Here is a 6,296-nt window from a genome sequence, read left to right as displayed (position 1 = left end):
TCACATGCATATGAGGCGAATGAAAATACCACAGCTTGGGTTAGGCATGCCTTAGTCTTCAAGGAGACCTTTTTTTTAAAAAAAATCAATTTTAATAAGAAAACATGTGATAAATATAGTTGCAAATTGTTTAAAAGTAGTATTTCTTAGATTATGTGTGTACTAACAATGAAATTGTTTTCTAAAATCTTTCTACATTAAATTACATTATTAATTACTTTATTAGTAACTGAGCAGAAGCATTTTTTATTTTTCTCCTTCTTTTCCTTTAATTACTACCTCATTCTCAAAAAAGTTATTGATATAGGTTTCTAAATACTAATTACCATAGTATTATAGCTAAAACATGAGAAAATTTGACAAAATCAGCAATTATAAAACTCCAGCAGCACTTGAAAGAGGTCTTTTGCAGCAGATTTGCCCAATGCATATGTCATCTTATGTCTTGACTGCTGCTTCTACTGGTGTTGACTGTAGAACCAAGCAATGTGAAGTCTGACAACTTCAATCTTTTCTGCACTTATTGTGATGCTGCTTATTGGTCCAATTGTGAGGATTTTTGTTTTCTTTATATTGAGGTATAATCCATACTGTAGACTGTACTTTTTAATCTTCATCAGTGAATGCTTCAAGTCATCCTCACTTTCACCAAGCCAAGTTGTGTCATCTGCATCTCATAGGTTGCTAAGGAGCCTTCCTCCAAGCCTGATGCCAGGTTCTTCTTCATATAATCCAGCTTCTTGGATTATTTGCTCAGCATACAAATTGAATAAGTATGGTGAAAGGATACAACCCTGACACATTCTCTTCCTGATTTTAAACCATGCAGTATTATTCTGTTTGACTGACAGCCTCCTGGTCTATGTACAGGTCCTCATGCATACAATTAAGTGTTCTGGAATTCCCATTCTTCTCAATGTTATCCATAATTTGTTATGAGCCACACAATCTAATACTTTTGCATAGTCAATGAAACATAAGTAAACATCTTTTTGGCCAAGATCCATCTGATATCAGCAATGATATACCTTGTTCCACATCCTCTTTTGAATCCCAAAGAAAGGGATCACCTTTCTTTGGGATGGGTATAAATATGGATCTCTTCTAGTCAGTTGGCCAAATAGCTGTCTTCCTGATTTCTTGGCACAGCTGAGTGACTGCCTCCAGTGTAGCGTCTGTTTGTTGAAACATCTCGGCGAGTATTCTGTCAATTCCTGGAACTTTATTCTTCATCAATTCCTTCAGTGCAGCTTTGACTTCTTCCTTTAATACCATTAGTTCTTGATCATATGCCACCTCCTGAAATGGATGAATATTGACTGATTCTTTTTGATACAGTGACTGTATTACTTCCATCTTCTTTTGATGTTTTCCTGAATCATTCAATATTTTGCCCATAGAATCTTTCAATATTGCAACTCGAGGCTTAATTTTTTTTTTTCTTCAGTCCTTTCAGCTTGAGAAATGCCAATCATATTTTTCCCTTTTGGTTTTCTAACTCCAGGTCTTTGCACATTTAATTATAATAATTGGTTTTTGTCTTCTTGAGTTCCTCTTTGGAATCTTTTGTTCAGCTCTTTTATATTGTCATTTCTTCCATTTGCTTTAGCTACTCTCCACTAAAGGTCAAGTTTCAGAGTTTCTTCTGCCATTCATTTTGGACTTTTCTACCTTTTCTGTCATTTTTAATGACCTTGTGCTTTCTTCATGGATGATATTCTTGATATCATCCCACAATTCTTCTGGTTTTCGATCACTGGTGTTCAATGTATCAAATCTATTTTTTAGATGGTCTCTAAATTCAGGAGGGATATAATCAAGGTCATAGTTTTGCTCTCATGGACTTGTTTTTTAATTGTCTTCAACTTCAACTTCAACTTGCATATGAGCAGTTGATGGTCTGTTCCACAATCAGCTTCTGGCCTTGTTTTGACTGAAGATATTGAGCTTCTTCATTGCCTCTTGCCACAGATGTAGTCAATCTGATTCATGTGTACTTTGTCTGGCAAAGTCCATGTGTATAGCCACTGATTGTGTTGTTGATAAAAGGTATCGGTAATGAATAAGTTGTTGGTCTTGCAAAATTCTATCATGCAATTTCCAGCTTTATTTCTATCACCAAGACCATATCTTCTGACTACTGGTAATTCTTTGTTTCCAACATTTGCATTCCAAACACTAATGATAATTAACACATCTTGATTGCATGTTCAGTCAATTTCAGACTCCAGAAGTTGGTAAAAATCTTCAGCTTCCTCATTTTTGGCTTTGGTGGCTGATGCATAAATTTTAATATAGTTGTATTAACTGGTCTTCCTTGTAGGCATATGTATATTATTCTATCACTGAAAGCATTGTACTTTAGGACAGATCTTGAAACGTTCTTTGTGATGATGAATGCCACACCATTCTTCTTCAATTTGTTGTTCCTGACATAATAGATCAGATGGTTATCTGATTCAAAATGGCCAAAACCAGTCCATTTCAGCTCACTAATGCCTAGGATATGAATCTTTATGTGTTCCATTTCATTTTTGACAACTTCTAGTTTCCCAGATTCATACTTTGTACATTTCATGTTCTGATTATTAATGGATGTTTACATCTATCTCTTCTCATTTTGAGTCATACCACATCAGCAAATGGAGGTCCCAAACCTCCATGTGCATTGGAGAAGAATGTGAACTGTGCTGTTATTGGGTGGTATGTTCTGTATATATCTATGAGGTTGAGTAGGTTGATTGTGGTACTTAGATCTGTACCTTTGTTAAGTTTTTTCCTAGTTGTTCTGTCTGGTATTGAAATTCATGTGTTAAAGTTTCCTATTATTATTGTAGAATGGTTTATTTCTGTTTTCATTTCTGTTAGAATTTGTTTTATGTATTGTGGAACTCTGTCATTGGTTGCATAAATATTTATTATGGTTATATTCTCTTGGTGGATTGATCCTTTAATTATTATAAAATAATAATTTTTTTACTTTACTCTATCCACAACATTAAGGTCAGCTCTACTCTGAGGAGAGCAATTGTATCTTGAGTGCCATCCAGCCTGAGAGGCTCATCTTCTATTGCTATGTTGGAAAATGTTTCAGGGCTATTCATAAAGTTGTCCAGTAATATATCAGACAGTATTTCACTGCTATTCATAAGGTTTTCACTGGCCAATTCTTTGAGAATTGGATGGCCTCTTCCTTCTTCCAAGTCTGTTTTATTCTGGAAGCTCCGCTGAAACCTATACACCATGGGTAAACCAGCTGGCATTTGAAACACCAGTGGCATAGCCTCCAGCCCCACAGCAACATGCAAGCCACAAAAGTATGGCAAACTGAGAGAGAAGTTCATTTCCTTTAGCTGTTCCAAACTGCTGGCTTACGTCCTGGTCTCTCTTAGCTGTTCCAAATCTCTAGATGGGTAAGTCCGAGCCTCTGGTCATGTGAGTGGTTGAATGGCTCGGGCTTCTGGAGCAGCTTTATTTAAGGCCAGGCCCCACAGGTGAGGAAGTGAGCAGAGTGGTTAGGAAGATAAGGGAGATGAACTGGTCTGGCAGGTTGTAATCCTATGGTGGCCTGTGTGTTGCTGTGAGGCTGGAGGCTATGCCACAGGTGTTGCAAAATGCCAGCAGGATTACCCATGGTGGATAGGGTTCAGTGGAGCTTCCAGAATAAGACAGACTCAGAAGAAGGAAGAGGCCATCCACTTCTCTAAGAATTGGCCAGTGAAACCTTATGAATAACAGAGAAACACTGTCTGATATATTACTGGAAAACTTTATGAATAGCCTTGAAACATTGTCCAATATACTGCCAGAAAATGAGCCCATAAGGTCAGAAGGGACTCAAAATATGACTAGGGAAGAGCTGACTCCTCAGACTAGAGAAGACCTTAATGATATGGATGGAGTAAAACTTTCAGGACCTCAATTGGCTGATGTGGCATGACTCAAAATGAGTAGAAACAGATGCAAACAACCATTAATAATTGGAACATGGAATGTACGAAGTATGAATCGAGGAAAATTGGAAGCTGTCAAAAATGAAATGGAATGCATAAAATATCAATATGCTAGACATTAGTGAGCTGAAGCAGACTCGTTTTGGCCATTTTGAATCAGACAACCATATGATCTATTACGTTGGGGATGACAAATTGAAGAGGAATGGTGTGGCATTCATCATCATAAAGAATGCTTCAAGATCTCTCCTGAAGTACAACGCTGTCAATGATAGGATAGTATCCACATGCCTACAAGGAAGACCAGTTAATACTACTATTATTCAAATCTATGCACCAACCACTAAATCCAAAGATGAGGAAATTGAAGATTTCTACCAACATCTGCAGTCTGAAATTGACTGGACATGCAATCAAAATGTGTTAATTATCACTGGTGACTGGAATGCAAAAGTTGGAAACAAAGAAGAGTCACCAGGAGTTGGAAAATATGGCCTTGGTGATAGAAGTAATACTGAAGATCACATGATAGAATTTTGCAAGACCAACAACTTATCCATTACAAATACATTTTTTCAACAACATAAACAACAACCATAAATGTGGACTTCACCAAATGAGATACATAGGAATCAGAATGACTACAACTGTGCCAAAAGGTGATGGAGAAGCTCAGTATCTTCAGCCAAAACAAGGACAAGAGCTGACTGTGGAACAGACCATCAACTATTCATATGCAAGTTCAAATTGAAGTTGAAGACAATTAAAACAAGTTCATGAGAGCAAAAAACTATGACCTTGGTTATATACCTCCTGAATTTAGAGACCATCTAAAGAATACATTTGATGCATTGAACACCAATGACCGAAAACAGAGGAATTGTGGGATGATATCAAGAACATCATCCATGAAGAAAGCAGAAAGTCATTAAAAAGACAGAAAAGGAAGAAAAGACCAAAATGGATGTTTCTTTCTTTTTATTTTTTTAATTGTGATTTGGGTGAAAATTTACAGAGCAAATTGACTTTCCATATACCAGTTCACTTACACTTTGTCTCATGACGTTGACTACAATTTACCACAATGCAACAGCTCCTCTCCCACTTCCTCCTGATAGTTACCTCTTCCCTGTGTTCATCCCTCCATGCACTCCTGCCCCCTGAGATGTCTCCCTGTGCATAAACAGCCCTTCTTTCTCCCATGATTGTTCTCTCCAAGGAGTGTACCTACCTCAGATACATGTTCAACTCATATGCCTGTCTGTGGTTTGGCTGGAAGCCACAGGTATGGGTTCATTTCCAGACCTGAAGGGTAGCTAGGGGCCATAGTCTCAGTGGTTCCATGAGGCTCTATTAGACCAGCAAACCTAGTCCTTTTTTTTCCCCCCCCAAAATGATTTTGAGCTTTGTTCCACATTGTTCTCCCTCTCTATCCAGGATCTCCTACATAGATCCCCCTCCGAATGGTTGACAGTGGTAGCCAGGCATCATCTAGTTCTTCTGGTCTCATAGTCATATAAGCTGCAATTGCATGGTGTACCAGTCGCTAAGACTAATTGTTTCCATGAATCTTTGGTTTTCTTCATTCTTCTTTGCTCAGGATGAGGAGAGACCCATTGTTGCATCTAGGTGGATGCTTGTAAGCTTTTAAGATCCCAGTTGCTACTCCCCAGAGTAGGAGATGGAACAATGTTTTGTGTACTATGTTATGACAATTGAGCTTGCTATCCCCTGTGACTATGGTCCTGAGGCCACAGCTCTGGGTAGCTAGCAATCTTGTATATTATCAGCTGTACTATACATCTGGGAATTCAGATCATACAAATACACTTATAGGACCATTGCCTGCCAACCTTATCCATAGTCTTGGGTACACTCCATGCTTCATAGACATACCTAATAATTCAACCTGTCCACCCATCTATCCACCTGTATACCATGTTTGCCTTCACTGACAATGCAATACTGTATGTGCAAAAGGGTTCATCTTTGTTATCTGTACATCCCATGTACCTCTCTTATGTCTTCCTCTTCCTCAGTGCTACCATGTTGATCACTCACATTTGGTGCATTCCCCTGCTCTTCACCCAAATCAGTACTTTATCTATCTAACAGTGTTCCCTCCTCTCCCCTCCCACCCCTGGTAACCAACAAAGAAAATTTCATTCCATATCTAAACTTTCCTTGGCTTTTACAATAATGGACTAATACAATATTTGTCCTTCTGTGATTGACTTATTTCACTCAGCATAATGTCCTTCAAGTTCATCATGTTATGTGGTGTTTTGCAGATTCTAGGTTATTCTTTAGGGTTGCATAGTATTCCACTGTGTGTATGTACCA

General features: G+C 38.0%; 1 protein-coding gene across 1 annotated transcript in view; it reads left to right on the top strand.

Annotated features, from left to right (window-relative positions):
• The window catches only part of TXK (TXK tyrosine kinase), a 104,741-nt gene that overhangs the window by 77,794 nt on the left and 20,651 nt on the right, over window positions 1-6,296 (top strand). The window lies entirely within an intron of this gene.

The sequence above is a fragment of the Orycteropus afer genome, unplaced genomic scaffold (genome assembly GCF_000298275.1).
Source record: "Orycteropus afer afer isolate SDZICR_OR568_19922 unplaced genomic scaffold, OryAfe1.0 scaffold00246, whole genome shotgun sequence".
Lineage (NCBI taxonomy): Eukaryota > Metazoa > Chordata > Mammalia > Tubulidentata > Orycteropodidae > Orycteropus > Orycteropus afer.
The sequence above is the reverse complement of the archived record's forward strand: the minus strand, read 5'-3'. Positions and strand labels throughout refer to the sequence as shown.